This window comes from Adiantum capillus-veneris, chromosome 6 (genome assembly GCF_014529385.1).
Source record: "Adiantum capillus-veneris isolate H3 chromosome 6, ASM1452938v2, whole genome shotgun sequence".
Lineage (NCBI taxonomy): Eukaryota > Viridiplantae > Streptophyta > Polypodiopsida > Polypodiales > Pteridaceae > Adiantum > Adiantum capillus-veneris.
Window position 1 is genome coordinate 154,322,711 of NC_140936.1, and position 25,710 is coordinate 154,348,420.

At 43.2% G+C, this 25,710-nt stretch overlaps 1 pseudogene; it reads right to left on the reverse strand.

The window, feature by feature from the left end:
• Positions 1–920: 920 nt before the first annotated feature.
• LOC147456530 (putative pre-mRNA-splicing factor ATP-dependent RNA helicase DEAH5 pseudogene) lies at positions 921–24,953 on the reverse strand (annotated as a pseudogene).
• Positions 24,954–25,710: the final 757 nt, after the last annotated feature.

Consider the following 25,710-nt stretch of genomic DNA (forward strand, 5'->3'; position numbering starts at 1 on the left):
AACTAAAGACCATTTAGTGCAAGACATACAAAAGCACCGTAAAGTATGGTGGAGGATTGGCACTATGTATCTCCAAGAATTGTAAAGAACAAAAGTCTTGCCCTGCCCTGTGGTCTAGTGTGCCATCCAAGCAAATGCACACATGGAAATGTGGATGCTAATGTTTGACCTTTATGAGTTATCGACGTAAAGAGTTGTCGGTTGCTTTGGAGAGGTTGCTTCTGGACTTTGATTTGCAAAGTACATCGTGAATGTAGTGAATGTTTCTCTGACACACATGAAAGGAGGTCAAGATTAAAAACAAACACAAAGGAGTAACATTAACTTTAAACTAAATCACGGACACACATAGTATCTAGTACTTGGTCACCACAATGGTCAATTTACGAGGAAGATCAACTTGAAATGTATCTTGTGTTAGAACACAAGAGATAAGTGTGAAATCCTAGTCTTAGACTTTGCTTGTTGTTGTAGGTCCAAAAGCATGCAAGATTGCTTCAAAATAGTCACGTGTAAAAGCACATTGATAGGCTTGGATATTCGACAACAGAGTTGATAAACATCTCATAGTGATTTCATTACAAAGTGTCGTCCGCTGCTATGAGTTGCTTTTGAGCGACTACAATCCAACAGGTTAGAGATGGCTAAGCTAAGCATCCAATGACATATAAACGTCCAAGCCGCTCTCTCTAGGAGTCTCTAGTCATGCTAGGTTGGCATTGTCATCAAGGGTAGCACACCACACAAAGCCGAGGGTAGGCCCTCGCTCTCTGCTGACTTTTGACCACACATGCTAGCCTACCATAGAGCTGATCTTGACTTTAGAAATTGGCATGATGGTGGCATTGAAATGCTCCTACAACATGATGGTGAGCAACAGCAACAGAGAGGGAAAGAGTGACGTTGTTTCCACGGAGATTTCAAGTTTTCCATGCCTCATAAACAGCTAAAAGGGTAAAATGGTCCCCCTTTGGTTGGAAAAACTTTGCTTTTTCTTTGTTATATTGTGCCCATTTCTCCCGAGGCCTATAAAAAATATCATGTGCAGATAACATGCCAATGATGGTTAAAATCTCATCACTATAGCCAAGGTCTGGCAAGTGGCATTTTTTATAAAGGAGGTTCCAAAGGAAACTTATTCATCTTCATTCCCAACTTTGTTGAAAGCCCTTCTCCTCTAGGGCTCCTAAACTAAAAGCTATTCCATGGCCAATATTGGAGCATGTGGAGATGGTGGATCCATAAAATTGAAGGCCAATAAATCATCAATGCTCATAGCCTTGAGCTGCAAAGTTGTATTGCCCAAATTTATTATTTGAGTTTCACACATAGTTGTTGGTAACATTTCATCCATGTACCTGCTCTCCATGTACAAGCGATAGCACTTTCTGTCAAAGTCGATGATGTGGATGCGTAGAGCAATGGGGAGAATACACGAGAGAGATAAAGAGAGAGAGAGAGAGAGAGAGAGAGAGAAGAAGAAGAAGAGAATTTTAACGTCGTAGGAAACTATCCTGAGAGAGAGAGAGAGAGAGAGAGAGAGAGAGAGAGGGGGGGGGGGGGGGGGTAATTGTTGAACCAACCGACCTTGGCAATGAATTAATGATTGTACAATGGGGGCAATGGGTTGCATTTATACCCACCTAAGTAAATTGCCCTATCCAGACTTTGACAAATAAGTAAATAAATACCTAAAAGCCAAAATAAATAATGGGATGACATTGGACAGTTCACTTGAGATGCCATAACTTTAACACCCTCTTTGCAGCTCATAGTAGACATAAATAGTGAGACAAAGTTGATGAAGAAGCTACCATAGACACCCGAGCAGTTGTACACTCCATTGGATACACCTTTGATGTGCTACCCTCAACTCTGTTCCTTAGAAGAATGCCATCTTGAGCATCGGTTGCCTTTTAGAAAATTGAATTGTAGACCACACTACGTCCAAGAATCTCCATTCGGGAACTATGAACACATCACGTCCAAAATACTCCCAGATAATGAACTTTGAAACACATCCTGTCCATAATCCGACCAACAACAATGGATTGGCACGCACATCCATAGTGCTAGATACGTGTGATTGGTTCCCTACCAGATGCATGTGCCTTGAACTCCGACCCACAGGTTCAAACACCGGTAACTTGAACTCCAACACAAGGGTCCAAATTATAGGGAGCACTGCTTGCCCCTCTCGGCCTTTCTCTAGCTAAAGCTAGTGGCGGCAGTTGCCTCATAACTAGAAATCTGGCATGGTGACCACTGTGTGGCCACCGCCACCTGTGCCATGCCGATCTTTTTTGTAATGGAAATGACCTACGAACTTTGAGAATAGCGGAATTAAAAAAATTAGAGAGAACATTTCTGTGAGGCTACTTTGAGAGCATAGACGGTGAACCTAATTGACGGTAGCAACATAATCATAGTACTTAGTTAACTTGGCATGAACAATACTTTTACAAGAGAGAGAGTTTAGAGAACTTGACAACAGTTGAGGACCGGATTTATGTGGAGCCGGTCCCCCTTCCAATAGGCATTTGTATTATAGATTCTCCCATCAAGAGAGACTTGGTACAATACAATTTTTGTGTTCTTTGTGACCTAGGTGATGCAATGAAGATGGAAAGCTTCATGCATCACGAGCATAACATAAACTTTGCAAAAAGCATTAACTATCCCAAGCCTCAGTCCCAAGGCCTCAAACACCTTCGAAGGTGAAGAGAGCTAACGGGAAATGAGGGTAGGGAAGAAGAAGAAGAAACATTCCTTAGAAGAAAAAAGTAGTTCCTCACTTATCATCACTCTTTTTGCTAGCACATATAATAGCATAGTAATGAAGATGGAGAAGATGGAAAGCTTAAGCATTGAAGCATGGCTCTTGGTTGGATTTGCATTCCATAGCCAAGAGTGTTGGTGTAGACCCTCCACTTCCCTACTAGCTTGGAGAATGAGATGGAGCTCTTGCACTTTGCACTTCACACAATGAGAGTGTGTGTGAGTGTGTTGGAGAGTATACCCCCGATTCTTGCTTTGGTCAACCCCCCCTTGTAGCACATGCTTGAAGCTCATCGGACCCCTCGAGGCCTAGCCAATCACATACAAGAGGGCATATCAAGCAAGCATGCTAGGCTTGGGACAAGTGTCTCCCTTTCCCCTTTGAGAGAGAGTACTTGATAAATGCAAAAACAATTAATAAAATTGACTAATTTATCATTGGACCCCTTGGGAGGCCAACCAATACGCTTTAGGCACACCATGAGGGCAACATGGTCTCAACATGGGTAGGGGCTTGACATGTGTCCTTGCTGCCTCTTGAGGCTTGGGCTTTCCTTGTGTGTGTTTGCGTGTGTGTGGGTGTGTATGTATTCTTTCTCATCCCCCTAGCTTTAGGACTTGTCCCCTCTTGAGTAGGGATTAGATTTGACTTTTTGAACACCTTACCCTCAAGCACCGTAGCCAGCAAGCATGACAAAGCACCTCAAGCTTAGGTAGTGTTCCCACAAGCACCTCAAGCTCCCTAGTTGGCAAGCATGACAAGCACCTCAACCATCTTAGTCAGAAAGTATGACAAGCACCTCAAGCACCTTAGTCATCAAGCACCTCAAGCACCTTAGTCAGCAAGCACGACAATCTCAAGCTTGGGCCGAGTTCTCACCTCAAGCTCAGCCCTAGCCCTAGCTTACCTAAGGTCAAAGGACTTTTAACACTAACCTTTGGAGGTCTTTAATGAAGCTAACCCTAAGGTCTTTAAGCTTCATTGGCTAGCCTTGCTCTTTGACAGATCATCTCTCATTTGGGCCCCTTTACCATTGGCCCCGTGTCGAGATAGACCCGTAAGCACATGTCTATATTCTAACCCTAGTTCTCGTCTATTCTCCCACATTAAATGATCAGTTTAATATGAGAAAATCATTTGGGTTGGTTAGTTATTAGATTTTATGACATTACCTCTCTCTTGAAATCATAGTCATCCTCGACTATGAGGTAGAAGAGATAAAGCCTTAGTCATTAGTCAATCTTTCTTAGCGGGTAGAGGATCCCTTTTTACCCTACAACATCATTCCAAGATGTATGACTAATCCATTTGGTGCTTGGGAGACATAGTTGCCGCAATCATGTCTGCTCTTTAGTCCATTTAATTCTCCCAAAATAGAGTGACAAATTCTACTTGGTGTTTGAGAGACATCCTCATCACAAACATGATTCTAAGTACGCATAGTACGCACAATAAAAAGAGAACTTGTCTTATGAGACAAAAACATTGGTCATTTAAAAGAAATTTGTACACTCTAATGTAGCATTGTAAGCATTGACAAGGTTCATACTATCCTTAAGTTGTATTTCTTGCATCTATCTAGCATCTTCAAAAGGATAATTTTTGAACTTAATAAGATACGGTCGAATAATCTTACCATGTCGTGGTACCTTGTCTTCATGCCGAAGGATAGCTTCGGGTTGTAGCACCTCTTCTTGGTCTTCGATTTTGGGAGGGTCTCCAATAATTGGTTCACATGGCGGCTCTCCTTTGTAGGGCTTAAGGAGGCTCACATGAAAATCATTGTGTATGAGCCAATGGTTGGGCAACTTGAGTTGATAAGCCATCTCATTGATTGGCTTCAAGATTTGAAAAGGACCATAGTATCTTTTTGCTAGTTTAGCATAATACTTTTGGTGGCCCGTAGAATTTTTGCCTGTCATTTTGCCTCAATCGAGCATTGGGAAACTCAAGTAAGACCCAATAATTTTCTTTGAATGTTAAGGCCTTTCTGTGCTTGTCAGTAGCTTTTTGCCTTTGTTGAGAGATGGATATAGCCTCTTTAATCTTTTAAAAAGACTCTTGTAGGTCACAACTATATTCATCGTCAACGAAGATCTTCCCATGTACTTTAAGTAGCAAGGGGCTTTTAGGTCTTCCCTCAATGATTTCAAAAGGTGCTTTTGTTGTAGTAGTATGGACAATATTATTATACGCATACTCTAAAGGGGTAATTACTTCTCCCATTGTGATCGTTGATCTACGTCTGTAACATAAATCTTTAGTAGATCGAGTATCGTAAGATTGGCTATCTCACTTTGGCCATCCATTTGTGGTGATAGGCCGAAGAGAAATTTAATCTTGTGCCTATATTTTCAAAGAGACCTTTCCGGAAATTATTGGTCATTCTAGGATCTCTATCTGACACGATGGATGTTGGCAATCCACGGTGTTTGAAAATCTGAGATATGAAGAGATTTTCCATTTGGTGTGCCTTAATTGTCTTTTTGACAGGAATAACGTGTGCTTGCTTACTAAACCCATCGACTATTGTCCATATTCCCGTATTGACTTGGATAATCCAAATATAAAATCCATGGATATACTCTCACATGGTGAATTTGGGATAGGCAATGGCTGGAGTAATCCATGTTGCTTCTATCTATCATACTTAGTCTTTTGGCATACTACACATTTTGAAACATACTCTTGTATCCACTTTCATGGTAGGCCAATAGAAATACGTCTCTACTCCTCGGAGAGTAGATTGAATGCCTCTATGCCCCGCATAAGGAGGAGCATGGGATTCATACATGACTTTCTCACGAAGGGAGTGGGTAACACATAGCTTATTGCCATGGAGAAGATAACCTTCTTGCAAGGTGAATGGTTCCTCTTTCTTCCCCAAAGCAAGGGCTGACATTATGTCTTAAAAGTCAGAGCCAATAGCATACTCATATAGCATAGAAGATAGATCATTGTGAGTAGCTATAGACACCGCATTAACTTTTGGTCGTCGTGAAAGTGCATCGGCCACTTGATTGTGCTTACCAGCAATGTGAGCAATATGAAAATAAAATTGCGAAAGAAAATTTGTCCACCTCATTTGTTTGTTGGAAATCTTGGTTTGCATCATGAAGTACTTGAGACTCTGATGGTCAGTTAGTAGAATAAATGGAGTCCCTAGTAGATAGTGCTTCCATGTGTCTAGGGCATGTAGAACAGCTAAAGGCTATAACAAGCTTGGACACTCCAAGTCAAGATTCTACCGCGACACCACAAGAATACACTTCAAAACAGTTCACAGTTCACAATTGATTCCACACTCGCCCACTGGAGTTCCGTGCCTAGAGATATTGGCCCCAAAGACTGGCGCCCCTTTCGGTATTTCTTTTTGTATTAATCTGCTGCAAAAGTACAAACAAGTGGGAGGCTCTCAATCTCAGACTCTGTGTGTAGATGCTCTGAGAAGTGGGAGGCATGTCCACTTATTTAAAGGGTTTACAAGGGATTCCAAAAGGGTTTACAAGGGATTCCAAAAGCAGAGCCCCAAAAGCTTTTAAAATAAAGCAAAAGATCTCTCTCTCTCTCTCTCTCTCTCTCTCTCTCTCTCTCTCTCTCTCTCTCTCTCTCTCTCTCTCTCTCTCTCTCTCTCTCTCTCTCTCTCTCTCTTGCATAGAAAAAAGCAGGGCCAATTTGCGTAGCCAAAGGCTGTCGTAAAATCCGTCGCAATTTACGGGATGCCACATCAACATTAGGGAATTTTTGGGTTCTGCGCCGCATTTTGCGGGGGTCTATACAGGGCAGCCATGTCATCATTTCTGTCAGGTTTTCTCGGGTCTGTCCATGCCAAAAGGAGTCTGTGTGTGTGTACTGGACAACCATGTCATCCGTACATACCCCACCCTTGAAAGCCTTGTAATCGCCCTCGATTACGCCTGCAAAACAGACAGAAGCCATAAATTGTCTTAGCAGACACTGACTATTAGTATCGACGCACTAGGAACACACATCTAGCACATGTACCAATCGATGGTCACATTACATGACATCACAGGACATCACTTGACATCACAGGACATCACATTGAACATTCATTCTGATCTCAGACCATGATTTATCTCGGCAATGCAATTAGCAACCGCATCTAGATCCACTTAGGACCTCATAGATGCCCGATTGACTAATCCCTATTGCAACCATGTCTATTGAGATCATTCAGACCAAAATGCTGCAGTCATTTCGTCTATCAGTTCCTGCACTTAAACAAGTCAATGACAAAACAGTTTTATAATATCCGGAATTCCATTTCATAAAGTCACACAGCAGAATATTGTCAGCTCTCAGTATCCCTGAAGCTTAAAGAGACACCAGTGACTCTAGTATCAAAAATCGAGGGATTTGTTGACAAAAAAGCGGAGTAACTCCTCTCTTGTGCATACCCAGTGCACCAAATCTCCGACCAAGCTGAATTTGGGGTTCCATTTGGAATAGACTATGCTAAACCAAAAGCTTCAAGGTAAAGTTTCACAATCTGAGTATCTACTAGGTCCTCCTCCTCCATCCACTTCGCATCCAGTTCTTGAATTTAGCCAAGAACCGCTATCTTACTTTACCTCTAATCTTTTTGTCCTTATGTGCCAATATCTGTTTTGGAACAAGGATCTCCTCGTTTTCTTCCACTTTGGGTTGCTCATCAGGCTCCCAATGTTCAAGCACATTGCCCTTAAAAGGCTTCAAGAGACTCACATGAAATGCATTGTGAATCCTCCAAGTGTTGGGAAACTTCAGTCGGAAGGAGACATCATTGATCTTTTTGGAGATCTGGAAAGGTCTGTAGTATCGCATACTAAGCTTTGGAAAAAGACTCTCCTTTCCCTTTTTCTTTCTCAGGCGTGCCTTCTCAAAACGTAAGAGCACCCAATCATTCTCCTTCAATTTCAAATTGCGACAGTGGTGATCTGCTGCCTTTTTCTGTCTTTCCTAAGATTTTTGCAAAGCCTCGTGTACCTTGGCAAAAGTCGTGTCCAAGTCGCGCATGTACTCATCGGCTTCAAAAATCTTATCTTTCGTGCTTAGGAAGGTTTGAACCTTCATAGCACTTCAATAATCTCAAATCGCACCTTCCCCGTCAAAGAGTGTATCATGTTGTTGTAGGCAAATTCCACCAAAGGTAAATACTTTTCCCATTGAGTCTTCTGATCCGAGATGTAAGACTTCAATAAAATCTAGTACCATTGAATTAGCAATCTCAGATTGCCCGTCAATCTGCGGGTGGAAAGATGATGAGAACAACAACGGCATGCCAATGTTCTCCCAAATAGCCTTCCAAAACAAACTTGTAATGTGGAGTTCCTGTCGGAGACAATCGTCTCGGGCATGCCATGTAATCTAAAGATCTGGTCCACAAACAATCTCGCTAAGTGATCCGGCTTGACTGTTTTCTTCACTGGAATGAAATGAGCTGCTTGCTAAATCTGTCAATAACAATCCAAATACCATCGTGACAACTCTGTGTTCTTGGGAGATCAAAAATGAAATCCATTGCAATACTTTCCCAGGGGCGGGTGGGTATGGGCAAAGGCTGTAACAATCCCTGTGCTTTATGCTTGTCAAACTTGACCTTCTCGCATACCAAGCAGCTGCACACAAACTCGTCCACATCCTTCTTGAGTCTCGGCCAAAAGAAGTATCTCTCTACCTCTTTCAAGGTGGTAGCAATGCCGCAATGACCCGTAAAAGGTGGACAATGGCATTCGGTCATAACCTTTTCCTGTTGGGGTATAAAGCCCAATGTGGTCGCCCAGGTAAGTGGGCGGGCCGCCAGGTATGTACACATATTCTTTTGTAAAAACCTAATAAGAACTCACTATGCTCTACACATTACAGTAGAGCGAGTTCACCATATCGTTGTGCTCTTCTTCTCACACTCTCTCTCGCGTCGCACTTCCGCTCGTACTCCTTCAACTGATATCAGAGCTCAGATCGAGGCTCGGGGCAGCACTGCAGGAGGCTAGAGTCACCAGCTCAGATTGGAGTGAAATTCGACAGGCAAAGACACGGCCCCAAATCTTGTGGGTAAGCTCGTAGGGCTCGGTGTGCTTAGAATTTCATTCTGAGGTCATCTCGGCCACTGTTCGGCTTCGACAAAGGTCTGCGCAGGCCATTTTTGACTACGTGGTCTCGGCGGGTGCAGATCCAACTCTGCAAATTTGGGGTTTTCGGCCTACGACTGCAGGTGCTGAGGATATCGACACTCCCAGAGTGTTGATTTGTGGCTGTCTACACATCGAAGGAAGGGTCACAGTTCTTAGAGGCGTGTCACATACGACACGGGCGCATCTACACACAGACTGTAGGCGACATCCACTAGTTCATCAGGTAGCTTGTGTTTGCTGCTTGATATTCCAGATTTCATCCTAACATTGCAGGTACTTCCACATGGGATGTATTGTCAGAGATTATGTATGTTTGTTGAGGGTTTGTTGGCTGTGAGTCACGCAGCAAACAACCGCCGCAACGGTTACAGCATATAGTGGGAAATTTGTGGATGTATGACTTTGTGGGAAGTCTATGTACTGTCAGATTTACTGCAGCCTTTGTTGAGGGTCGAGTGAGGTTTTATTGAGCTGGGGGATTCTCGAATGTTGAGATCCTTTCGGTGATACAGGTCTTGGAGTGATCCCTCGAGCACCCTTAGATAGGCAGCTAGGATGTATTGACTGTGAGTTAGACAGTTGGGATTGCATCTTTGCTTTACTGTCGTTGAGGCATTGTCGCAGTCTATGCTTATAGGACAGTGACAGGACAGTGAGAGACAGTACAGGTGCAGGACAGGTTTACCCGCAGCTTACAGTGTCAGAGAGACAGTGTTTTTTGAGCTGTTTTTTGGTCTGTTTTTTAGTACACCAGAGCCATTTTACAAAGGAGACTCTGCCAAAATTTATGGAGAATCTGAAGCTTTCTTGGTTCATTTGACAGGTTGATATTGGTTCAGAGGTCAGTTTACAGGGGAAACTCTGCCGAATTTTTCCCAGGAAAGTAAACCACTGTGAAGCGTAGCTATGGCTGGATCACAGGACACTGCTCTTTACAATATCAAGAAGCTGGATGGAACCAATTTCCCATTGTGGAAGAAGCAGATTTGGCACGTGTTGGTACAAAAGAGGCAGATAAAACCTATAAAGCTCAAGGGGATAAAACCAGAAGATATGGACGAAGATGAATGGAGCGAAATGGATGAATTGGCACTTTCTACCATTATTCTGACTTTGGCAGAAAGCGTTTACTTCAATGTAGCAGACGAGATGTCGGCTTATCAAGCATGGTTAAAGCTGAGTGATCTTTATGAGAAGCAGAGTGCAGCTTCACAGGTATACTGGCTTAAGAAGCTTGTTGACTTGAAGATGAAAGAAGGGACACCTATGTCCAATCATTTGAATGAATTCAACACAATCTACAGTCAGTTGTCAGCTCAAGGTGTCAAGTTTGATGAACTTGTTAGAGCTATGTTCCTGTTGATCACATTGCCGGAAAGTTGGGACACTTTTCGCACAGCTTTGAGTAATTCTGCACCTCCAGATGGTTTGAACATAGCAGGTGTAGCAGGAAGTCTGCTTACTGAAGAAACCAATAGAAAGACAATGGACAAAGGCAAAGGAACAGCCTTAGTTGTCAGGGGAAGGACCAAAGAAAAGTACAAAGGTGGAAAGAAGAATCAGTCTCGTAGCAAGTCCCGCAGTTCTAAAGGCAAGAGTGACATAGAATGCTACCATTGTGGCAAGAAGGGTCACATGAAAAGAGACTGCAGAGAATGGAAAGCAGAAAAAGGCAAAGAGAAAGCTGAAGACCATGGTGAGAAGAACAAGTCCTCAGTGAAGATTCAAGAAATAAATGTGACAAACACTGTTGCAGTGGATGACAGTCTAGTGTCAGGAGACATCTAATTCTTGAAGAATACAATGGACTCAACTCTTCTTACAGCATCTGATGGAAATGCACTGAGTGACTGGATTATAGACTCAGGGGCATCACTTCATGTGTCTCCAAACAAGGAGTGGTTTACTTCTTATGTGCCCACTAAAGATCATGTTCGGCTAGGCAATGGGCAGACATGTGAGATCTTAGGTGTTGGAGATGTTCAATTGAAGTTTCAGAATGGCTCTTCTTTCACGCTGAAGAATGTGAGACATGTTCCCGCAATTACAAAGAGCTTGATCAGCACAGGTTTACTTGATGATGCTGGCTACGTCACCACTTTTGGACAGAACATGTGGAAAGGGTTCTATGACAGTAGCACATGGAGTAAAGTCTGGAGGACTTTACATGATTTATGTATCAAATGTCTCTAAAAATGTAATCAATGTAACCGAGCAGCCGAACGTTTCTTTGTGGCATAGCTGGTTAGGACATATATCCAAGAAGGGAATGGAAATCTTGTCTCGTTCTGGTTATTTTCCTGGCTTTTCATTTAATGATTTTGAATTCTGTGAACATTGTCTGTATGGTAAGCAAACACAGCAGCCACATAAGCATAGAAGCAGTAGAAGAGATACACAGTTGGCACTTGTTCATAGTGATTTGTGTGGACCTATGCCTAACCTATCTCTAGGGGGAGCTTCTTACTTTATGACATTTATAGATGATTACTCGAGGAAAGTATGGGTTTACTTTCTCAAGCACAAGGATGAAGCGTTTAGTGTTTTCAAAACGTTTGTGACACTTGTGGAGAATCAGAGTGGCAAGAAGCTTAAATGCTTACCCACTGACAATGGTGGAGAGTATGTTTCAAAGGCCTTTCAGGACTTTTGTGAGTCAAAAGGTATAAAACGTGAACTTACTGCTCCTTACAATCCTCCTCAAAATGGTGTTGCTGAGAGGATGAATAGGACCATACAAGAGAAGGTCAGAAGTATGTTGTCTAATGCACAGCTGCCAAATGGGTTTTGGACTGAAGCTGTATCAACAGCTGTTCATCTTGTAAATAGATCTCCTAGCAAGGTTTTGCAGAAGGATTCAGTGCCAGAGATGGTATGGTCAGGCAAAATGCCCTCATACAAGCATCTCAGAGTCTTTGGCTGTGAGGCATATACTCACGTTCCAAAGGAATTTAGGAACAAACTTGAGCCAAAGAGTAGAAAGTGCATCTTTCTAGGCTATGGTAATTCTGGTGAGATGGGGTACAGACTTTGGGATCCCGAATCCAGAAAGGTTGTCCGCAGCAATGATGTTCACTTTAATGAATCCAAATATCATTCTAAACCAGAGAGGGTTGAGGAGATTAGAAGAGTTGTCTTCCAAGAAGATGGACCTGCACGTGCAAGACAAAATGTCAGGGCTCAAGAGGAGCAAGGACAGGATAGAGTGGAACCACAGGTTGTGGCTGAGCCTGAGCCACCTATTGTGCGTAGATCTGGACGTGTCACGCGACCTCTTGATAGGTTTGTTCCATCTATGAACTATGTCATGTTGACTGATTGCAATGAGCCTTCATGTTACAAGGAAGCAGTGCAAATGAAGGACTCCGGGAATTGGCAATTGGCCATGCAGTCAGAGATGACAGCTCTGCATAAAAACAAGACATGGAAGCTAGTTAAATTACCACAGGGCAAAAAGGCTCTACCTTGTAAATGGGTTTACAGGTATAAGATCACCGCTCATGATAGTCAGCCAAAGTACAAAGCAAGGCTTGTTGCCAAGGGCTTTAAGCAAGAACAAGGCATTGACTTTGATGAAGTCTTCTCTCCGGTGGTCAAGATGACTACATTGAGATGCTTTCTTGCATTGGTTGCCATATTAGATTTGGTGTTGCACCAAATGGATGTCAAGACAACGTTCTTGCATGGTGATTTAGATGTGGAAATTTGCATGCAGCAGCCAGAAGGGTTTGTTGAGAAAGGCAAGGAAGATTGGGTATGCCAGTTGTTAAAGAGTCTTTATGGCTTAAAACAATCACCGAGGGCATGGTACCATAAATTCCACAAGTTTATGCTTTCTCAAGGCTACAAACGTAGTGAGTTCGATCATTGTCTATATACAAAGAAGGCTAAGGATGGTAGTTGGCTGATCCTTATTTTGTATGTGGATGACATGTTGATTGCTGGCAAGCACTTGGAAGAAATTTCAGCTTTGAAGTCAAAGATGGCAAAATCGTTTGACATGAAAGACATGGGTGAGGCAATTCATATACTTGGTATGCGCATTGAGAGAGACAGATCAAAGAAGTTGATTTGGTTATCTCAAACAGAGTATATTGACAAGGTTTTGCAACGTTTCAATATGGAGAAGGGAAAGGCACTGAGTGTTCCATTGCCACCATATGTGAAACTTAGCAAACAAGATTGTCCAGTGTCTGAAGAAGAACAGGCTGAAATGGATAAGATTCCATATGCGTCTGCAGTGGGTAGTTTGATGTATGCAATGATTGCTACTCGCCCAGACATTGCATTTGCAGTGGGAGTAGTAAGTCGATACATGTCAAACCCAGGCAAGAAACATTGGGAGGCAGTGAAAGGAATATTGAGATACCTGAAAGCTACAAAGAGTATGCGTATATGCTATGGGAGTCAGAGCTAAGTGTAAAGGGTTTTACAGACTCAGATTATGCAGGTGACTTAGACAACCGAAGGTCTACGTCAGGGTATGTCTTTACATTGGCTGGTGGAGCAGTATCATGGCGTTCTAGATTACAAGATTGTGTTACTCAGTCTACTACAGGGGCTGAATATGTTGCAGCATCAGAGGCATGCAAAGAATCAATTTGGCTTAATCGACTAGTAACAGATTTGGGAATCAAAGAAGAGATGCCTGTGTTATATTGTGATAGTCAAAGTGCTATACAATTGGCTCGCAATCCAGTTTATCACTCAAAGACAAAGCATGTGGATGTGAAGTATCATTTCATCAGGGAAATGCTCGAGAATAAGCAACTTCAGCTTGTCAAAGTTCACACCACAGAAAATCCTGCTGATCTACTTACAAAAGGACTTCCCTTAGAGAGCTTTGCGCATTTTCTCAAGCAGTTAGGTGTAGGGTAGTACATCACTTCTCTACATCTCTTGTATATTAGCTTGTATAGTAGCTTCGCTCACACTTAAAGTACCACATTGGAATTTAAGTGGGAGGTTGTTGGGGTATAAAGCCCAATGTGGTCGCCCAGGTAAGTGGGCGGGCTGCCAGGTATGTACACATATTCTTTTGTAAAAACCTAATAAGAACTCACTATGCTCTACACATTACAGTAGAGCAAGTTCACCATATCGTTGTGCTCTTCTTCTCGCACTCTCTCTCGCGTCGCACTTCCGCTCGTACTCCTTCATTTCCCTCAATGGCTATGTAATGCACAACATGGTTTTCCTCATCAAGTAGCCATCCCGAATGGAATATCCCGCTATTGTCTCCCCATCCCGTATCCGTGTGAGAATGTCTGCAAAATCTGTATCCGTGGCATACTGATCGACCATATCCTCGAAGCTCCTATGATGAATCGCGGAAATAGCCAGAACCAACGGATTCCGAGACAAAGCATCTGCCACCAAATTCTTCTGTCCTTGCACATGGACAATCTGGAAGTGAAATTGTGACAAGATGTTTGTCCACCGCATCTGCTTTTTTATAGTTGCTTCTATGACAAGAAGTAGCATAAACTATGATGGTCTGTAAAGACAGTAAAATCCGCTCCGAGTAGGTAATGTTGCCACTGAGTAAGAGCATGGATAACCGCCAAAAGCTCTTTCTCATAAATCTGTGCTGTCAATCCTGGCCTTGAGAACAATCGGCTCTCTTAAGCAATGACATGGCCTTCTTGCATTAAGATCGCACACAAACTACGACCACAAGCATCACAATATATTCTGCAAGTCTGGCAAAGTCAAAACTGGTCCCGTAGTCAGTTTCTCTTTCAATGTATGGAATGCAGTCACCTTTGTGGGTCCCCACGAGAAAGGGGCTCCTTTCTGTGTCAAGATATGCAAAGGGGAAGCAACCTCTGTAAACTTTCTAACGAATCGCTTGTAGTACGAACACAATTCCAAGAAACTTCTAACTTCATGGACATTCTTCAAATCGGGCCAATCACGCATAGTCTCTATCTTGGTCGGGTCCATCTGCACTCCCGCTGCTGAGACAATGTGTCCCAAAAAGTGTATCTCTGGTAGGAAAAAATCACTTTTCTTCGCATTAATCACCAACTTGTGATCTCGTAATGCCTGAAAGACCTGAAGCAGATGTTCTCTATGTTCTGCCTCATCCTTGGAGAAAACAATGATGTCGTCAAAGAAAGTGCGACCAAATAATCTGTACTCTCAAAAAGTCCTGTCCATCATCCGATTAAATGTCGCAGGAGCATTGGTTAGGCCAAAAGGCATCACCAAAAACTCAGATAACCCAAAATTCGTCCGAAAGGCTGTCTTGTAGACATCTCCCTGCGTGATTCGGATATGATGATATCGACTTTTCAAGTCAATCTTGGTAAAGCACGAGGATCCTTGAAGTCGGTCAAGTATATCATCGATTCTAGGAATAGGAAATGCATTCTTGATGGTGATTTTGTTGAGAGCTCTATAATCGATGCACATTCTCCAAGATCCATCTTTCTTCAAAACCAACAACACAAGAGAGCAGTACAGTGAAGTACTAGGCTGGACAAGACCCTTTTCCAAGAGGTCTTTCACTTGGTTCATAATTTCTTTGTTCTGGGCTCGACTTACATGGTAAGGTGGCCGGTTCGGTTGTGTGCTTCCGAGAATCAGATTAATAGTATGATCTTTAGGACGAGCGGGTGGTAACTTGCCTGGCAGGCCCTCTGAGAAGCAATCTGCATAAGTGTGGAGAAAATCTTGGCGTTCTTTATCCAGTTCAAACATATTTGTTCTATTCTCATCATTCATCTCTCTCAAAAAGATCCAATAAACAAACAGATTGGATTTCATTAATTTTGAAATGGCAGAAGCCGCTACAATAGGGACGGTTCTGCCCTTAAGTTTTACATCTAGTACAATGGTTGTCAAAGTCGCTTTTCTCGCCCGATAGTCGACCACGGCATTGTTCTTGTGGTACCAGGGAATTCCCAAGAGGACATCACAACCTTCCAAAGTCAGTATGTAGAAGTCCTCATGCCCCAAATACCCCTAACAATACAACCGAAGTTTGCCAATGACAGGTGTAATGGCTACGTCCCTGGCGGGTGCCGCTAGAACTGCCTCTGCTAGTGGTCCCATCCTATTGGGTGTGATCTTGAGCCGCACTGCCAATTCAGGTGAAATGAAGTTGGCCTTGGCTCCTTCATCAAAGAAGATTAGGACTTCTTGGTCTTTTACTTTGTCCTAAGCTTGGCAAAGTTTTGTACTCTCGTCCATCGTGATGTGTTCAGTACCCACGCAATCTGGAACCAGTCCTGTTTTCATCTTGCCTTTTCGTCCATGTTCCTCAGCTGCTCTCAAACTCTCAGGCCTTACATCATCCTTGTCATTCTGTCCTTTTTGTGCGTTTTTAGGGCACTTTGCTGAGATATGCCCAATTTCCCTGCATCCAAAACACTTCCCCTCTTTGATGTAAAGAGCTCTCTCTGTCGAGTGAGTTTGGGTCGTGCATCCTTTTCTTTCTTTTCTGGATTGCTCTTCCTCTTTCTACATTCATTTTTTGAAGTCTGTTTGGTCCTTTGCGCCATGATTTCATCTGTGGGGTAGGTCAAACTGCCTGAGTGAATGGCAAAACCCCGTTTCGCATGATTCATCAGCTCCTGAACGGAAGGTGACTTTTGTGTAAGCAGTGATCTCGGATATCTGTAGGAAGACCCAAGGTAAATTGCTCAATCTGTTCTTTGAACGAGATCTTCTTAAATGAAGAGGCGGTAAGAAAAGAGCTCCGAAATCTCTCACAATAAGCGTCCACTGTATCCTTCTTGGTCATCTGAAGAGGGTTCCAAGTAGTTCGTATGTCGCGTTCATACTCTTGAATCAGCCAAGAAGAAATAAAAAGCCTTTTAAATTTCAGCCATTTAATTGGTGTTGTCTTGTTTAATAGAAGCGTGGACCACCAAGTTCGAGCATTTCCCTTGAAGTAAGAGGCAGCTCTTCAAATCTTGGAGTGCTATGAGTAACGCCCTCTTGAGAAGGCTATGTCAAACTAATGTATGAAAGACAAAGCCTTCAAAGCATCTCTATAACCAGAACACGTGTCAATTTTAATTGATTGTCCACATTCCTTAAACTCTCGAACTTTCTTGCTTTTATCTTCTAGAAAGTCATATTGGTTGGCTTTATAAAAATTCTTCTTCTTTGCATAGAAGCTGCTGTCGTTAGAGTCCGAACTACCCGAAGAAGAGTCCTCTGTAGAACTGTCAACAACTGTGCGAGATTTAGGCTTCTTTGCCTTTTCTTGCCCTTTCCGAAGCTTTGCTTTTTGCTTCGCTTTTTGCCTGTTTTGTCTTCTTCGCTCGAGTCAAGGAGCTAGAAGAACTATCAGAAGAAGAAGAAGAACTAGGTACTCCTTCGAATCGAACACGCTTCATCTGTTTTCTTGCCGGTGCAAATGTAGACTGACGACCCAAATAACCCGGGAAGTCAGCACCTTTCTTCTGCTTTTTGTCGTGCTTTTCTGTTTTGTTCTATGCGTCAAAAGGCTGAGCAACTCGTGCATTAGCCACCTCTTCTAATTCTTGCTCAGTATACATCCTTGGAGTAGGAGGTTTCTTCAGGCCGGTTTGAGGGGTGGTTTTGTGGCTTGCCCCGCCATTGTGCATGCATGTCATCAAAGGAGGTCTAGCTCATAAATTTTTCCAATTTCGGGTCCATCGCAAAATTTAGCATCATCTTTGTTGCATCACCAATCAATCGTCCACGCTCCATCTCTTCGATAACCGCCTGAGTAGGCTGAGGTGGGCCATACTCCTTGCGTAAATCTTCGTTGTGATCTCCTTCCGCATCTCCCGATGCAGAGGAAGTCGACTTATCTCTGTCTGAAGCCATAAGTGCCGCGTAAAAAGGATCGCATTTCTCGGTAAAAGAGAAATCGGTCGTGCTTTGATTGGACACTCCAAGTCGAGATTCTACCACGACACCACAAGAATACACTTCAAAACAGTTCACAGTTCACAATTAATTCAACACTGGCCTGGTGGAGTTCCGTGCCTCGAGATATTGGCGCCAAAGACTAGCGCCCCTTTCAATATTTTTATTATTATTAATTTTTTGCAAAAGTACAAACGAGTGGGAGGCTCTCACTCTCAGACTTTGCATCCAGATGCTATGAGAAGTGGGAGGCCTGCCCATTTACAGGGTTATAAGGGATGCCAAAAGCAGAGCCCCAAAAGATGGTAAATCAAAAGCTTTTAAAATAAAGCAAAAGAGCTCTCTGTCTCTGTGTGTGTGTGTGTGTGTGTGTGTGTGTGTGTGTGTGTGTGTGTGTGTGTGTGTGTGTGTGTGTGATTTTCTTGCGTAGCAAAAAGCAAGGCCGATTTACATAGCCAAAAGCTGACAAAAGGCTGTCGTAAAATCCACCGCAATTTACGGGATGCCATGTTAGTAGTACGGAATTTTTGGTTTCTACGTCACATTTTGCAGGGGTCTGTACAGGGCAGCCATGTCATCATTTCTGCCAAGTTTTCCTGGGTCTGTCCATGCCAAAAAGGGTGTGTGTGTGTGTGTGTATTGGACAGCCACGTCACCAGTTTGTGACAAAGACACTTTCATAAATTCCCAAGACCCGTTCATCTGTATTGAACTCTCATATGCTATGGCATGCCCTTCTTGAAGCAAGACTGCTCCAAGGCAATCACCACAATCATCACATTGGAACTCAAATGGCTTTGAGAGATCCGGAAGCATAAGGACTGGTTGGGAGGTAAGCTTTTCTTTGAGCTTGTCAGAAGCATTCTGCTCCGTAGCAGTCCATGAGTACTTAACGTTCTTCTTTGTTAAGTCTTGTAATGGTCCTGCTATTTGAGAGAATTTTGCTATGAAGCGTCTATAGTATGCACACATACCAATAAAGCTTCTTAGCTCATGTAGATTCCTTGGATTAGGCCATGCTTTTATTATCTCTAACTTTGATGGATCCATTCGGATTCCATCTTGAGAGATAATATGACCTAAATATTGAATCTCTTGAAGGAAAAATACACTTTTCTTTTGATTGAGAAAAAGCTTTTTCTCCCTCAATGCTTGAAAAATCACTTGGAGATGTTGCTTGTGTTCCTCCAAGGACTTGGAGTAAATGAAGATATCATCAAAAAACATTCCACTGAATTTGCAATAGGGTCTAAAGATTTTCTCCATCAGACGATTGAACGTGGCTGGTGCATTGGTCAAGCCAAAAGGCATGACTAGATATTCATAAAGACCAAACGTTGTACGAAACGCGGTCGTTAGGATATCCTTATTTGATGATAGCCACTTTTAAGGTCAATCCTACTGAAGTAGGTAGAACCTTGTAGCTTATCAAACAGATCTTCTACCTGAGGCATGGGAAATCTGTTTTTGATAGTGGTATGGTTTAGTGCTCGATAGTCCACACACATACGGTATGTACCATCTTTCTTTTGCACTAAAAGGACTGGAGAACAAAAGGAGAGGAGCTAGGCCTCACCATCCCTTTGTCTACCAATTCTTGTACTTACCTCATGATCTCCTCTTGTTGAGATTGGGAAACTCGATAAGAAGGCTTGTTAGGCGGTGAGCTTCCTGGTAGGAGCTCAATTTGATGGTCATCATCTCCTCGTTTTGGAGGTAAGTCCATAGGGATATCATCGATGAACCCATCTTGGAATCCTTTTAGAAAATTCAACAAGTCTAACTCTTCTTAATTTCTACCATTTACAATTGGTAAAACATTAGGATCTTTTAGGGACTCTTTGACAAAAATCATGTACGCAGAAACTGAGCTCTTCATTGATTTATCAAAAGCAGGAGGATTTACAAGTGGTATAGTACGACCAGAGTCACTAGCATCTATATACATGTTCTTTCCCCTGTAAGTGAATTCTCCATTCAGGGGAACTTCATGTTGGCAGCCATGCAGGATAGCATCCTCATGTTGGAGAGGAGAGATGAAAAAATCTTCTTTGTCGACATAGCTTTGGACATGAAGCCTCAACTTCCGTTGATATGAAGTTGTGAGTAGAGCCAGGGTCAAACAAGATGAAAGCATCATGCTCCCTTACCTTACTCAAACATAGGAGAGAGGTGACCCTTTGCAATGAGCATCCTCTTTTGGATCTTCGATAGTGGAAGCTCTAGAAGTCTCATTGCGAAAAGTTCTCTTGGGGCAAGAACGGTAGCCATGTCCTTGCTCCCCACACTTAAAACATTTATGGTCCTTGCGAAAAGCTTTAAGCTCTTCAGGAGAGAGTTTGTTTTTACCTTTGTAAACTCCCTTCTCCTTGGACCAGTTGTTGTTGTTGGAATTGCCTTGGGAAGAATTTTGGGCATTGGTTTCCCCTTTGCATCACTCTTGTCTTTGTTTTCCATTGGCTTGACATTCCCACTAGCCCCTTGTTGAAAATTGATGCGTGAAGAAACCATGGTGTGGTGGATTACTTCGGTGATAGAACCAAGCCACTGAGAGTTGACGTACTCGGCCATCTCTTCAGGTAATCCCACATAGAATTATTGCTTTTGCTCAGTGAAGTCTATCTTTTCAAAGACACTAGCCTTGAGATGTAACTCCCAAAACTTGTCTACATATTTGTGGATAGACTCATGAGAGAGAAGCTTCAAATTTCTCCATTCACGGTAAGCACTTTATCCTTTGCATTGCTTGCAAGAAATTACTTCATGATGGAAACTCGTAGAGTTTTTCATGTCTTTGGGGCTTTGCTATTGCCACGAAGGCTAGCCCACCATTGATGAGCTGATTTTTGGAAGTGCATAGATACCTGTCGTAGCTTGGAGCACTCCGTGAAGCCCTCGTCTCCAAAGGCCGCTTCAAATTGCTGGATGAAGGCCAATACTTTGTTGGTAGCACCAAAGGTGCCATCATAGGTGAGAAAAGAAATACTATTTCCTCTCTCTTTGAACTTCTTGAGCTTTTGTGACTTTCGCCATGCAAGGTATGATTTGCGATGTCCTCCCCTCTTGTATTCTCTAGGAGAATAGCCATAGCTTTCGTCCGAAGACGAGGAAGGTGAAGAAGAAGGAGAAGAGGGTGACCTCTTTCTTGCTATTTTCTTCCTTTGTTTCCTCTCTTCCCTTTCGGAGTGACGAGGAGAAGGACTATGGGTTGACCACTTTCTCTTGGGAGGAGTTGGCGACCGTCTAAACCGCCGTCTTCTGGGAGCCACATCTTCAGAGGAACTAAGGGATTCATTACTTTCCCGTTCTTTGGATTCCTCCTCTCGTATGGGAGAGAGTCTTCTTTTGGGAGTCTCATCAAGAGGCCTCTTAAGCGCTCTCTCCTCTTGGAGAGGAAGGGAAATCCCATAAGCGCGAAGTTGTTGAGTAACTTTTGGCTTGCAAAGCAGGGCTGCCCATAGCTTGCTGCAACCTAGTAACAAGATAATTGACAAACATAGGGGCATCATCAATAACACCTTCATGTGTAAAATCAAAGGTATCAATGTTCATTCTACTCTTTTGGTTATTGTTAGCCATGTTAATTAAACTTATGTGTTTACTTAGTGTATTGTTTGGCAATTCAAAACCTTAGTTGCTACTCCTCTTAGCCTTTGAAAATCAACACTTAAGTATCTACACCCACCGCTCGAATTGGTTAATTATAGAGAGTAGTGGAGTGGGTATAATATGGCAGAATTGCCGAGGGATAGCTCCTTTTTGACTTCTTATGGCTCAATAATGGTGAAGCCGTAGGCAAGTTGAAAAAGACCCCATTATTAAGACCAAACCTCCCGAGGTGTGCACCATATCCCACATAGTGGGCTCAACAAAATCGATAATAGATCCCAGTCCCACTTACCCTAATATAATTAACAAAAGCAACCATTAATAGGCTACTTAAGGACCTCTCTTCTTAAGCAAGAAAAGAGAGACTCAATGCTTTGATACCAATGTAATGGAAATGGCCTATGAACTTTGAGGATAGCGGAATTAAAAAAATTAGAGAGAACATTTTTGTGAGATTACTTTGAGACCATAGAGGGTGAACTTAATTGATGGTAGCAACATAATCATAGTACTTAGTTAACTTGGCATGAATATTACTTTTACAAGAGAGAGAGTTTAGAGAACTTGACAACAATTGAGGACCGGATTTATGTGGAGCCGGTCTCCCCTCCAATAGGCATTTGTATTATAGATTCTCCCATCAAGAGAGACTTGGTACAATACAATTTTTGTGTTCTTTGTGACCTAGGTGATGCAATGAAGATGGAAAGCTTCATGAATCACGAGCATAACATAAACTTTGCAAAAAGCATTAACTATCCCAAGCTTCAGTCCCAAGGCCTCAAACACCTTCGAAGGTGGAGAGAGCTAGTGGGGAATGAGGTTAGGGAAGAGGAAGAAGAAACATTCCATAAGAGAAAGAAGTAGTTCCTCACTTATCATCACTCTTTTTGCTAGCATACGTAATAGCATAGTAATGAAGATGGAGAAGATGGCAAGCTTAAGCATTGAAGCATGGCTCTTGGTTGGATTTGCATTCCATAGGCAAGAGTGTTGGTGTAGGCTCTCCACTTCCCTACTAGCTTGGAGAAGGAGATGGAGCTCTTGCACTTTGCACTTCACACAATGAGAGTGTGTGTGGGAGAGTATACCCCCCATTCTTGCTTTGGTCAACCCCCCCTTGTAGCACATGCTTGAAGCTCATTGGATCTCTCCAGGCCTAGCCAATCACATGCATGATGGCATATCAAGCAAGCATGCTAGCCTTGGGACAAGTGTCTCCCTTTCCCCTTTGAGAGAGAGGACTTGAAAAAATCCAAAAATAATTAATTTTCATTGGACCCCTTGGAAGTCCAACCAATAGGCTTTAGGCACACCATGAGGGCAACATGGGTAGGGGCTTGACATGTGTCCTTGCTGCCTCTTGAGGCTTGGGCTTTCCTTGTGTGTGTGTGTGTATGTGTGTATTCTTTTTCATCCCCCTAGCTTTAGGGCTTGTCCCCTCTTGAGTAGGGATTGGATTGGACTTTTTGAACACCTTACCCTCAAGCACTGTAGTCAGCAAGCATGACAAAGCACCTCAAGCTTGGGTAGTGTTCCCACAAGCACCTCAAGCACCTTATTCATCAAGCACGACAAACACCTCTAGCACCTTAGTCAACAAGCACGACAAGCACCTCAAGCTTGGACCAGGTTCCCACCTCAAGCTCAGTCCTTGCTTACCTAAGGTCAAAGGACTTTTAACACTAACCTTTGGAGGTCATTAATAAAGCTAACCCTAAGGTCTTTTCCATTGGCTAGGCTTGCTCTTTGACACATCATCTCTCATTTGAACCCCTTTACCATTGGCCCCGTGTTGAGATAGACCCGTAAGCACATGTTTATATTCTAACCCTTGTTCCCGTCTATTCTCCCACATTAAAATGATCATTTTAATATAAGAAAATCATTTGGACTGGTTAGATGTTAGATTTTATGACATCCTCTATCAAATCTTTATCACCGTTATCTCTGTCCAGCTTGCCGTTGCCTTTGTCCTTTGTGAGTTCTTGCTTTTGCCTTGGGCTTCAAACTCCCAAGCCAAACAAAGAGTCGTGTCACATTTATAACACCGGATCTCGGTCTTGGTGGGTACCAAGGCAACTAACTGACCACTGGTTCTGTTGTTCTTGTCAAGCTTGCCTTTGCTTCTGTCCTCTAGCGAACTCCTGCATTTGCTTTTGGCTTCACATTCTCGAGCCAAACAAAGCAATGCTTTCCTTGGGAACTTGAGTCGAGCATAGACCGCTAACTAGATGGTAGTCAATCTACTTTCCATAGCCTGTCGTTGGTATTGGTTCGTCGACATCGCTTGAGGCCGCCATGGGAGCCACCTCTTGTCTGTGCCACTTGGGTCTCTCATGCCATGCATATCAAGGAGCGCCCCCCCGCTCCCTCAAGCCAGTGTTCAGGGAAAATGTGTCTTAGCATAATATTGTGCCGTTTTCAATTTCCAAAATGCCGGTTCACAGCAAGGGGAAAAGGAGAAATTCCGTCCCATAATAGAGAAAAATAGTGTAAAAACTTGAAAAAAGTAGCCTAATTTTCTAAAATTTCCTCTTGGCAAATTCAAGGAAAGGAATTTTGTATGTTTGGAAAAATGATTTTTCCCAAACACTGCCTCAAGCATTTCAAAACACAATTGTGTGCGGTCCTTGTCGGCATCACCCAGAGCCTCATAGCGCTGCCCAATCTTCTGCGAAGTTAGAAGAAAACAATTGTCGTTGGTGGGCGTTTTAGAACGCAGACTCCAGAGGATCTCCTCGGTTGTTGTCTAGTTCTCCATGATAAGCGTCACCTCTGAAAACCCAGGTAGGAACGCTCTCAAGTGCCTCCTAGAATGCTACTGAAAGACACCAAAAATGCAGAGCGTACGAAAACGCTGCCTCCTGCCTGCATGAGAAAACTCTAGTTCCTTTGCTACTTGCATCTCAAAACGTCGGTGCCATTTTTCCTTTGCATTTTTAAACTCGCCGCTTCTTGTTCTTCTTTTCTTCTTGTGTTGATTCTCTCCCACGATCAATGAGCACAAGGGTCTGATACCATGTCAAAGTCGACGATGTGGAAGCGTAGAGCAATGGAGAGAATACACAAGAGAGAGAAAGAGGTACTGATGAACCATCCAACCTTGGCAATGAATTGATGATTGTACAATGGGGGCAATGGGTTGCATCTATACCCAATTAAGTAAATTGCTCTACCCAGACTTTGGCAAATAAGTAAAATAAATACCTAAAAGACAAAATAAATGATGGGATTACATTGGGCAATTCAGTTGAGATGCCATAAATTTAACACTTTCTTGGTCCTGTTTTGCGTGCTCGCCTTGCTCTTGCTTTGCAAAAACTTGAGTAATGGACGTGATGACAAGTGAATCTGACTGAAATTCAGATTATAGGCATTCTGCTTAGCAAAACCTATATCTATTACATACTAGATTCCATCATTGGTTAAAATTGCCTCTTCAATGTTGGTCGCAACCACCACTTTCCTTGTTCCTCGTGGTTTTGGGTCAAAATTATTATCTACATTTTACTAGGAAGGGCATTATAAACTGGGAGTATAATCGGCTCTGGAACATTGGAGCCCAACCCCTCCATTCCTTCGTACAAGATTTGGCAGCTCTGGAGCCCAACCCCTTCATTCCCTCACACGAGATCTAGCACGCTGCAGCAATTTCTCCCCGTCAATGTATTTGCATAATGCATGGCAAATGGCTTTGATCCAGCCGAGGCTGCAGAGCAGGGAGAGCATCTATTACACATCTCAGTATGCTTCCTCGGAGTGCGACGTGAGTACCTTCCTCTGCTATCGCGGATTGGCTTCCTTGTAGGGTCAGTACTGAAGGCCGAGCAGACTGCCGCCACAGTAGTGGCTAGAGCAGCTGGACTACCTTTGGTTAGAGTGCTGGTTACAGACGTCTCCTCATTGCCTAAGGTTGGGGAGGGATGGATAGAGCAGAGAGTTGAGTATTCGGGCTCCCAAACTAGTGCTTCATCTGTAGACAGGTTGGCCATCTGCCTGTCCTCGCAGGATACCTCGCTACACCCCAACAACCTGGGCCCTCTATAGTAGCACCGGCCCAGCAAGCAATGTCGGGTGCACCTACTCAGCCTGCTAATGCCTCTGGGTGGCAGCTTGGGCAGGGGTGCCGTAGAGGCCGACAGCAGAGACAGGCCCATGGGCATCCACAGTAGCAGTATGTTCCCATGAGGAACAGATTTGAGCCTTTGCAGCCTGATCCTACAGATCCTGTAGAGGACCAGGAGATGTCATCACCTTCCCCTGCCCCTCCCCCTCCCCCTCCCCCTCCCCCCCGCCCCCCTTTCCCCCCTATTCCTGCTCCTTCCTCCACCC